Raw genomic sequence first — 12449 nt, 5'->3', positions numbered from 1 at the left:
TCAGCGTTCCTCGTACATTTCTATAACAGCACGACAGTTCCTTGACGTTTGTTTCAGTCCATTTGCACTAATATCATCCGAACTTCTACGAGAATTAATAATATGCTAGTAGGTTGTCAAAGGACAAGGGACGCTGCATTGCAGTGTGTGTAAGTTGGAAATGTGAGTCGGTCAGGGTGCGAGTCCGTATGGCGGAAGGGTTTAGGGCAACTGCTCATGAGAAGCAGCAAACCCGTATTCGAGTCCTGGTCTGTCATAAAATTTAAACTTTCACCAGTGCATTACCACAAAGCCTTTCCATTTCTTTCCCTATTATCTATTTCCTATAAATGAACATGCCCGTCTAGAGCACGCCGCCACTTCATAGACACATCATGGTTACATGGGTAACGCGACCCAGTCAGCATGATGTGTGGGCTGCCTCCAATAAGGTGCCAACTATAGGCCCTGGGCAGCAGGCAATGGCAAACTCCACTTCCAGCAGCCGACTCGGGCAACCGGTGACACAGACTTCGACCGTTGGTATCGTTTATGCCCAATACATCGTCGATTCTCCGTGGCAAAAACCCATGGTAGGTTTCTTGGTATGTGACATCAAGTGTTTATGAAGTACAGACTGGTGTCTTCCAGACACCAGTTTCTACATGTACCGCCCTGTAAAATGACGTACTGGGTTTTCCTGTGAGGCACTCAGACGACAGGAAGACATCGAGGCAATTCAGATGGGTACATGTGTTTCCTTTATGAGTGATTGATGAGACACACTGCAGAACGATGTACATTGATGCCCCAAAAACATTCTGATCACATGCTTAATAGCTTGTTTGCCTATCTTTGGAACAAATACATCACTGATTCTGCGTATCATGGACACGACATTTCGTTGATAGGTTTGTGGACGTATACGTAGTCATGTAATTTGCGCAAATAACGTACCGCTGATTTGCGTACGCGGTGATGGCGGCGCCCGGTAGCGATCCAAATGGGTTCCATAGGATTCAAATCAGGAGAATTCGGTCGCTGAGATATCAACTTGAGTTCACTATAATGCTCCTGAAACTGCAGTAGCACGGTTCTGGCTCTGAGCTGCGGACAGTTGTACTACTGAAAGATGACATCGCCGTCGGGGAAGACATCAAGCATGGAGAGATGCAGGTGATTAGCAGCTGTCTGCGAGTATTAGATTACTACCACAGGTCCCATGCAAGCGCTGGAGAATGTCTCCATCTCCTCCATTGCACAATATTGCTCCCACCAGCTTACATCCGTGGCGCGCCGCACTTTTCGAGCCGCCGTTCACCTCGATAATAGCGTTTGGGGAGACTACCATCGACCTACTGTAGTGATTCACCTGTAGAGCAGACACATTACCATTAATCGACGGTCGAGTCCCCACAGTCCCGTGCCCTTTGCAATCGTAGCTGACGACGTAGCTGGGTTAGCATATGAACACGGAAGGGTGGTATGCTGCGGAACTTCATCTTCAACAATGTACGATGTACGGTGTGCTCCGAACCACTTGTGCGTGCGCCAGCATTGTGCCCTTGCAGGGACAGGGGCTACCTGAATACATCACATTTCATGTTTGAGCAGAGAGCACATGTTATTATAGAGATATGACGCCATCTTTGGTTTTTTTTTTAAATGGAACCCTATGTTAAATGTTGGACTTACCGTGGTTGGTGAAAGTCGCTTCATCAGTAAAAAAGCACCCGTTGAAAAAAGTTGGATCATCTTGTAGGCGCTGCAGAGCAAAACGGCAAAATTCCTGGCGCCGTTCGAAATCCACACCGGAGAGTGCTTGATGTAATGAGAAGTGAAACGGATGAAATCTATGCCAGTGCAATATGTCGAAAAGCAGGAAAACAACGCCTTCCTGGTCAACAGGAAAGGTCGCATTGGACAATGCCGCTTCGAAGGACGATTACGGGAACATATCTGTGTCTCAAAAACTATTCTCCTAAATATTATGATATATTTATATTTGAAACCGTCTTTTTAAGCCCATCATGTTACGCTAAAATTTAACATCGGGTTCCATTTAAAAATCAAAAATGGCCTTACATCTCTGTAATAAAAATAGCAAAAACATGATTGTATCTATTACGGTTGGGGAGATACACGGGGCGTTATGACTTAATAACTTAGCTGCCTCAGTGTTTTCACACTGCAGTAGAAACGGTAAAGTGCTCCGATCAGTTGATCAGTTGTCAGAGATTTCGCCATTCCCCCTTTTCCCCCTTCCCAGTGCAGACGTTTACTGACGACATTTTGATGTCAGACTTCTGGTACAACATATCAAAACGTCAAATATCGTGTCACGTGCCCACAGCGCCACCAGGCGGCATCCGAAGTTGCGGTGGGCACTTATCATCATGTTTTGGTTTGTCAATGCACAGCCTCGAAAGCACATCTCGCGTAAGGACTTCGAAGACAAGAGATTTCAGAATGTGTACGGAAGCAGACACTCATTTTCTCCTCACTAAAGTATCGTTATTTGACGTTTTGATATGTTGTACCAGAAGTCTGACATCAAAATGTCGTCAGTAAACGTCTGTACTGGGAAGGGGGAGAAGGGGGGATGGCGAAATCTCTGACAACTGATCAACTGATCGGAGCACTTTACCGTTTCTACTGCAGTGTGAAGACATATCAGATTTACTACCATTAATGTGTAACACGCGTATCGATTACGAAGACAGTTGAAGCCAATGCTCGTATGGAAGCACACAGGCGTTCACCCATCGATCCACTTCCGAGTGGAACAGGAAAGGGAATGATAATCAGTGACACAAACTAGACTCCATACAAACACCAGCTCATAGCTGTGCAGTATGTATGTAAATGTCCTTTCAACTTAGTTGAAATAGAAACTTTATTGTCATTGAGACCGGCGCATCCAGGACCACCTTGATTCTTACAGTGACGACACAATATTCCGAACATTCATAGTTAGCATAACGAAAAGTGAAGAAGAATGATCTGGGATGACATTATGCAATCATTTGGATGGGATTCAAATGAAACGAAGAAAGATAGTCTGAAACATTTGAAGAGGAAATTGACATGTATACTATAATGAAAACACACAGAAAAAACGGTGCTTATAAAAGATTCCAGGAGGAAGTTTTCGGATTGAAAAGTATAGTTGCGTAGGTCAACTGGATGCAAGGTATAGACGTAGGGTTTTTCCACAGGATTTATAAACCTTTTCTGACGGTTAGAGGTGTGTTTCTCTCAACATAAATGTTCGTTTTGGAAGTTTTTTGCTATCCAAAGTTGCGCAAGGTAATGACAGTGAGAGACTACTGTTATTATTTATAATGCACTACATATGCCAACTTAGGAATGTCGGCATATTGAGCATCCAAGCAAAGTAATGATACAGAGGATTATCCCAGGTTTTCAATCTGGCATCACGTGTTTACACAATTACCTCCAATAGCGGGTGCCAAACTGATGACCAAAAGCCAGATGGGTTCAGATCAGACAAAGCTGGTAGCTAAGACATGAAAGTGACTGCGTCTGAAACTACTGCAACAGAATTCGAGTGTTATGCCACAATAAATTATGGGTCTACTTATGCAGGGGAACATGCTGAAAAAACTCATACCGATGTGTGCTCAGTGTGGTGCACTCTGAAGAGTACCTTCAGTCCGCAGATCCTTACAGTAGGTCCTGTGGTGCATTCGATAAATAGTATCAGTTGATTCATACCATAAAGTGAAAATAGATTCCCAACTATCTGTAGTAGTAGTAGAAGTAGTATTATCAGTAATAGGAGGAGTACATTCATACCTTAGATGCATGTAGATTCTCAACTAGCTGTACCACAATGACCACACATATTTTTTATAGTTGACCAATATTATTTTTTAACTAACATAAATTTACCGCTTCATATAGACCGTAGAGAGATAAAAATCTGTCAGCAGTCATATCTAGGAAGAGTTCTTTGTAGATAATACAGTTACTAGAGCAAGTAAGGGAGACATTTAGCATTTTTGGACAGTGATCAAAGTGTGCACTTTTAGAATATTATCAATTTTCCTTTCGGAATGTTGTCTGCAATCAATATACGCAATGCCAGAGCTTTTTCCAGAGTCCAGTCACTCACATGAACACAATTGTATGGATTTGTGTTTCAAAATCTGTTTTACGTTCTATATAGTACATCAGACATTTCCATGGGATTTCCAATTAACACCAAGGTCACGAATGATTTTTACCATCAACAGTATGAGCTAATGTTTTATCTCTATGGATTTCGATGTAGACAGTATGTTAAACTCTATTCTTCAAGCCCTATGTTACAGCAAAATTGTAATAAATCGCCTCACACTGCAACACTGTACACCAAAATTCTAACTGTACCAAACTGGCTCATGTTACGTAAAAAAATGTATCAAACGGTCCCATATTACTGGAAAACTGGTGTACACGAAAGGAGCCTCCCCGAAGATCATGACAACGATCGGGCGTACCCTGGGCAACGTTAGGCCTGTGCCTAACGGCCAGTCCTTTCAACACCAAGACACCACAAAAAGGCTTTTATCAAAGCCAGCGCTAAATATAATGTCCATAAACACTGAAGGGCTCTCTCATGAGAAAGAAGTGCTACTTGCTGTAGCATGTAAAACTCACAACTGTGATCTCTTACTAATCCAAGAGACCCACACTGGCCCCACAAATAGAAGACCAAAGATCCACGGAATGAAATTAGTAATTGCAAGACCACACGAGCAATATGGCAGCGCAATCTTCGCCAAAATGGGCTTAGGTATTATATCTGCAGAACTGACATCTCAAGAAGACATCGAAATCTTGACTGTAGAGCTACAGTCCTGCACTGTGACGTCTATATATAAGCCACCGAGCAGGGAGTTCAGATTCAGTGAGCCAACCAACTTCAACTCACAACCAACGAAAATAGTAATGGGCGACTTCAACTGTCATGGCTCAGCCTGGGGGTACAGGCACACAGACAAAAGTGGGGACGACCTAGAAACCTGGGCAGACTCAACTGGCCTTAAATTAATACACGACCCCAAACTTCCATATTCTTTCCACAGCAGCAGGTGGAACCGTGGATACAATCCAGATAACATCTTTGTCAGCGAAAACGTAGCACATCAAACCAGGAAGGATGTGGGAGAAGCCCTCCCACATACACAGCACCGAGCTATATTATGTCTGGTCGAAGCAGTTGTTAAACCAGCAACCACCCATTTCCAAAGACGTTTTAATTTTAAACGTGCCCTATGGGACAAATTCTCTGAAGAACTTGACAAAGAGGTGCAGAACCTTGATGCTAGCCCGGAAAAATATGACACTTTCATTGAATTAGTTAAAACTGTCTCCAGAAGAAATATCCCCCGAGGCTGCAGAACTAGTTATATCCCTGGACCTGACGGAAGCTCAAAGGTTCTTCTGGAACATTACCAACAGCTCTTCGAGGAAACCCCTTTTTCAGAGGAAACTACTATGGCGGGAGAAGAACTCCTCCAAGCCATATCAGCCTCAAGAACAATGAAATGGTGTAATCTAATCACAAACCTAGACATGAAACAGAATAGCCGAAAGGCCTGGCAACTCCTTAAAAACATCAATAATGACCCCTCATCTAATACATAAAATTTGTACAAGGTCACACCAAATCAAATAGCAAATCAACTTCTAATTAATGGTAAAACCAACAGGAAGCACCCAAGAAAGAAACTACAGAGAGGCACTCAATAAAAAGACCACCTAGGCACCCCCTTTACTCTGAAAGAATTAGAAGATTCCATCTCCATAATGAAACCGAGCGAGGTGGCGCAGTGGTTAGCACACTGGACTCGCATTCGGGAGGACGACGGTTCAATCCCGTCTCCGGCCATCCTGATTTAGGTTTTCCGTGATTTTCCTAAATCGCTTCAGGCAAATGCCGGGATGGATCCTTTGAAAGGGCACGGCCGATTTCCTTCCCCATCCTTCCCTAACCCGAGCTTGCGCTCCGAATCTAATGACCTCGTTGTCGACGGGACGTTAAACACTAAATCTCCTCTTCTCCATAATGAAAATTAATAAAGCCGCTGGCATAGATGATCTACGCCCAGAATAAATAAAAATGTTCGGACCTGTTACCAGACGGTTGTTACTAGATGTGATGAACAAATGTGTTCTTGAAATGAAAATCCCCAAGACTTGGCGGAAGGCAAATATAGTAGCTATACCAAAACCTGGAAAAAAACCCACAGACCCTAAAAATTTTCGGCCTATCTCCCTGCTCTGTCAGCTCTATAAAGTCTTAGAAAGAATGATCCTTAACCGCATCTCAGAACATGTAGACAAGAATATAATTAAAGAGCAAGCATGTTTCCGCCCAGGAAGGTCATGCTGTGGACAAATCCTCAACCTTACACAGTACATAGAAGATGGATACGAGCGGAAACAAATTACAGGTGCAGCCTTGATCGACCTTACAGCAGCTTACGACTCCATAAATCACAGTAAGTTAATATCAAAAATATATAACACCACAAAAGACTACCGACTGGCGCAATTCATCCAGTGCCTGTTGCAGAACAGACGGTATTATGTCACGCTGCAGTTGAAGAAGAGCCGATGGCGGACCCAGAAAAACGGCCTACCTCAAGGTAGCGTCCTCGCCCCATTGCTGTATAATATTTATACCAATGACCAACCGATCAGCATGGACGCTCGCTCCTTCATCTATGCAGACGATACAGTCGTTGCCACCCAGGGAAAAACCTTTGAAGAGGTTCAAATGGTTCAAATGGCTCTGAGCACTATGGGACTCAACTGCTGCGGTCATAAGTCCCCTAGAACTTAGAACTACTTAAACCTAACTAACCTAAGGACAGCACACAACACACAGCCATCACGAGGCAGAGAAAATCCCTGACCCCGCCGGGAATCGAACCCGGGAACCCGGGCGTGGGAAGCGAGAACGCTACCGCACGACCACGAGATGCGGGCTTTGAAGAGGTAGAAAGTAAATTAACTTTAGCTATTGAAAAGCTGGGTGACTATTATGATAATAACCACCTCAAACCAAACCCAGCAAAAACCCAGGTCTGTGCTTTTCACCTACGTAATAAGGAAGCAAGGAGGAAACTCAACATAAGCTGGAAGGGACAACATCTATCTCACTGCGACACACCAAAATATCTTGGGATTAAACTTGACCGTGCTCTCACCTACAAGGAACACTGTTTGGCCACAAAGATGAAAGTGAGTGCCAGGAACAACATCATCCGCAAGCTAACAAATAGCAGATGGGGAGCGCAACCTACAGTTCTCCGCACGTCAGCTTTAGCTTTATGTTTCTCCACTGCGGAGTACTCGGCACCCGTTTGGCAAAATTCCACCCACGTTGAACAAGTAAATATAGCATTGAATGAGACTGGACGCATCGTGACCGGATGCCTCCGCCCAGCTCCCATAAAGCAGCTGTACCACTTCATGGGCATAGCCCGGCCAGACATCAGAAGAAGGACTGCCGCAGAAATCGAGAAACATAAACAGGAGACAGATCCCAGGCATCCAATGTTCGGATACAATCTTCAACCTCGCCGACTTAAATCAAGGAAGAGTTTCCTACGAAAAACTGAAGCAACTCTTTTATCGTCTAGAGCACGACGAGAAGAGCTGTGGTACAATATGGACCCAGGAATACCAGGGAATAGCCCCAGGGAAGAACCCACAGCTGCCTCAGAACTCCGATATACGACTTGGAAAGCCCTGAATAGACTACGAACAGGCGTATCAAGATGTAGAGTAAACTTGGAAAAATGGGGCTACATCAGTGCAGACGAGCTCTGCGAGTGTGGAGAACAGCAAGACCCATAACACCTACTGGTCTGCAAGGAACTAAACAACCCGTGTTCGACTCAAGACCTATTTGAAGCAAATGACAAGGCTATTCAAGCTGCAGTGTATTGGGCTTCACGTGGGATATGAAAATCGCTCTGTTCCGCATCCTTAGCGCTTATCATTATATGTTACATACTTCCCTATATTATTGTAGTTAATTTACCTTATAACCATGTATTATTGTATTATAACTGCTTCTCTTGCATTGTAATATATTTTTTTTTTGTAAAATGGTGATGTCTTGGATACGATAAATAAAATAAATACTGTAAAACTGCAACAAACTGCCTTATACTGTAGGAAACTTAGTGAAATTGAGAATTTTAGGTCTAAATAAGGGAATTTTGTCTAACATCAATGAACTTTTGGTAGAAATCAGAGGACGCCCGTTAAATGTTCTTATTCCCTCTATTTTAAACTCTGAAACTCAAAATTTCCCTGGATTTCTATACGTCCAATCGTACTAACTAAAGAACCCAAGATGTAGGCTTTGATTACTCGAGCAGTCTACAAGATTGCCGCGTACCTTGAGCCAAGTATAGAGCGCAAGATGATGATCCAAGATCGTGGAGCTAGCCCACTTGCCTTATGGGGTTTTCCTTAGACCAACTGGGTGTAGGTCATTTGTGTTAAGTATAGAGTTTAAGACTGACATTTGTAAAACGCTACATCGCCATTGAGTATAAAAGCCAACATGGCTGACCTTAGTGCAGTCTGTAAGCCATCGATACTAGTTGGTGACCCAAGATGACGGACGTCCATGCCATCTCCATAGTTACTAGGTTTCCCATTACATCACTGTTGATGTTAGAATCCAAGACATCTATCCAAGATGGCAGGCCTTGAAATCCAGTCAAAGCCTGAAATGCTGGGCTTAGTAGCCATAAAATGAACTTGCTCATTTTTGTTTGTACACCATAGCGAAAGACTGATCATTGTGAAGTGTCAGATATCCGCCACCTCCATACAGGAAACACTGACTCAAACATCTAATTGTTAGTAGAAACCCAGTCATGTCTCTCAAAGTTTATTATTATTCGTTGTGTATTTGTATATGTATACATGGTTTTCATTTGTTTGTCCCTGAGCACAACAACTCTCTAACATAGATGATTGAGTGCCTGATAGATTTGAGCAGCAGCAGAAATCAAGTCAGCATACAGACATGCTCTCTTATGCAGCTTCCAAAAGACTGAGGTGAAAATTAAGTCAGCATACATAGCTCTTTCTACACTACAAGTTTCCACTATATCCAATGTCTGCATCGCTCGTCAAGCCACAGGTAAGTAACTTCAAAATGCTACTCTTCAACACTACTTATTAACTGACCACCATTGGACCAAAATGTGTTAATGACGTTGTATCACCTAACACAGACTTCGAAGTTATAGTAGGAACAGTCATTGATATTGCATGAAATCAGCTGTGCAGAAAACTTAAATACATCGAGGAATACAGGACAATCGACAACAACTCATTGCCTCAAGACATCAATATCGTCAGCAACAGCAGCAGTATCTTCACCAAAATATGTGAATGCACTACACTGAAATTAACATCCTGATACCAAAAAAAGTGAATATATTTGACGTGTCCATGTCTCACAAACCTGAACGGGTCATATGCTGCAATAATTGATCACCATGGACAGGCTGAGACTATGACAAGCAGATGTTAGTACATTTTTCGATGATGTTGTTGAATAAGTGGTGGGACGCGAAGTTCCCAGGGAAGACAAAAAGTTAGACAACATAGTATAAATGAGTGCATGTGTGTTATACCTTACTCTGCCAGTAATAATCCTATAAACAGAAATTACGTACTAGTGGAGTTTACAGATGTCACATTTATATCTATTAGATCTCTAGTTGTCGTGGATGCAAAACAAGCAGAATTAAAAGCATATAAAACAGTTATTTGGAAAATATTGCAGAGTGATAGATGGTGTTGATGCAAAAAAAATTACATTTTAATGGTAGTTATTTCTTTTTGCAGTTAAAAAAATGCAAAAATTAATGTCAACTATGTTAAAAGTTGTATGAAAATGTATATAATAATAAAAAATATTTTTACATGATACATACATTTTATTTCCTCACACATATATCCCAAGAGACTTAAAACTTCAGCTGCTGCAGAGAGAATGTTAGGAATTCGTACATTTACTATGTTAGAGAGACTTTACAGTAAAGTTGTTGCTATACTGAAGATACTCGGCACCTTTTTACATAAGAGGAGACTTAACGGTTCAGCTGTTGTAGCCTCAGAAAGAGAGAAAGATTTAACTGTTATAACAAAATATTGCATGCAACAACGAAGTTATAACAAAGTACCCTATGTTACAGCAAAATTGTAAAAAAGAAATTCCACATGGTACAAGAAAATTGTAGCAAAATGGTAAAATTTTAACAAAGAAAGATCTATGTAAGGGCAAAAATTGTAAAGAATGATACTGATATAATACCAGTTATGTATAGCTTTCCACAGAGAACTCCCAACGTGTACTATCTCAGACATCCACTGCATTATAAAACTGTTGTCGATTACCTTTGACGTTCGTTTGTGGTAGAATCTTAGAACACATTCTGAACTCAGACATAATGAGTTATCTCATTAGAATGACCTCCACCATCAATCGTGTGAAACTCAACTCGTATGTTCCTCACGTGACATAGTGTAACCATTGTTATCAAGGCTGTCAGGTAGAAGCAATATTTCCTGATTTCCAAAAAGCTTTTGATTCGGTACCATATCTACAGCTTATTATCAAAGAATGATCATATGAATATCAAGTGAAATTTGTGACTGGAGTGAGGATTTGTTGATAGAGAGGATGTAGCAGTTGATGTAGAGTTATCAACAGATGTAGAAGTAACTTCAGGTGTACTGTAACACCCCACCCGTCAGTTATCTGGTTTTGGTGTAATTGACTAACAGATCAACAGAGAGTGCAAAACTGGCACAATATCGGATAACACAAAGAAAGTAATAAGGCCCTGTGACTCCTGATTGAACTGTGGTGGTAGTGTTGATATTAATTGATTCAGAATTGATCCAATTTAATTAAAAAGGGGTGCACGTTGACGTTATATTCTGCTATTGAACACCAGATGCAAATGTTGAACATAAAATTAATTAAGAAAGTGACTTGGGATTTGAACTACTTGATTGAAAACAGATGCAGTCGATTAGCACAGATTTATTTTAACTCACGATCTTCAATCATCTCATTACATGACTCTCCTAACAGGCAGTGGTAATAAATTACGTTTGCGTGGAGTAAAGCGCGATAAATCATAAGTAATTCCTATCAACTGACCCAGGCATAATGCGAAGTGCGAGAAGAATTCTACAATACACGGCCCATGAAACCCTCATGGAAACTTTGCTGACGTGATCCAACAAATTAATCAGTGGCCGGAGCGGGAGCAATATCACCGAATTCAGCGTGGCGGAGCGGCATCATTGTGTGGATGTCGGCTGACCTCGTGGTGTTGCAAGGCTGCGCTCGTCTATTCACTCCTAGCTATCTTGCTCAGTACATAGCTGAACCAAAACTTTCTATCTCCAAGCTCAATCGTTCCCTTTGCCAAGTCCTAAACTGCAGAGATGCTCACTCTTTTTCAGGCAAGCTGAGTCAAGAACGCCACGTCCACACTCTAGGCAAGCTGGGAACGGAAGACCTCTATGGGGACTTCTCCCAGTCCGCTCTTTGCCTCGGTTTCCCCTCCAGCAAAATCACTTACGCCAATTGCAGCGCAAGTCACGTTAATTATGCGTTGCTTCCCAGCGCCGACCAATGCCTGCTCTGGGAAGTGAACAAATTCCCACAAAATTTCCCTTCCTCTCAACTTCTGCTATTTAGCTCCTGCCAGGCCACCCATCAAGGTTAGCGTCTGCACAAACACAAATTTTTCCGGAATTCTGACTCCCAGGAGAGTACTTCAAATTCCTTGGACCTACGTTCCCATCGGAGGCCAGCGTATTTCATTCTGTCACTCTTCACCTGATTTACTTCAGACTCTGTGGGCCATGAATTCAGCGTGAAGTTGCTGTAGTCACGAACACGCATATTTTGACCTCTGTTGGCCGCTCCACCATAGCTTTGCGCGGCTTTCTCGCAAATTTCCCTGAAAACAGGATGACAGACATTTATGAATAGGCGTACAAGTTCTCTGTCTCTTTCCCCATACATAGCATGGAGTCGGGGTCAACCACCCACTCACTGTCACTCATCTTAAGGCGGCTGGAGGCCGCACACCGTTACCGCTTTCTCATAGCTTGAGGCGCCCTAACCTGCCTATTGTTGCTTCCCTTAGCCACTCCCCGAGCCGTCCATGGTCAACTCTAAATACTTCGGTGGGGTAAACTAGCGTCCAGTAAATCGACTCGTTTCCACAAAGTTTTCATGTCGTGTGAATTACTTCAAAACCATCACCCGACATTAATTATTCCACTACATCCATACTATACCCTCTACAAGATGCATTGTGCCTTGTCAGTCATTTTGTTCAGCCCTACTGTTTGCTCAGCGTGAGTTAGGTGATCTTTAATGACGTCATGTAAGGGGC

This window comes from Schistocerca cancellata, chromosome 6, assembly GCF_023864275.1.
Source record: "Schistocerca cancellata isolate TAMUIC-IGC-003103 chromosome 6, iqSchCanc2.1, whole genome shotgun sequence".
NCBI classification, from domain to species: Eukaryota; Metazoa; Arthropoda; class Insecta; order Orthoptera; family Acrididae; genus Schistocerca; species Schistocerca cancellata.
The sequence above is the reverse complement of the archived record's forward strand: the minus strand, read 5'-3'. Positions refer to the sequence as shown.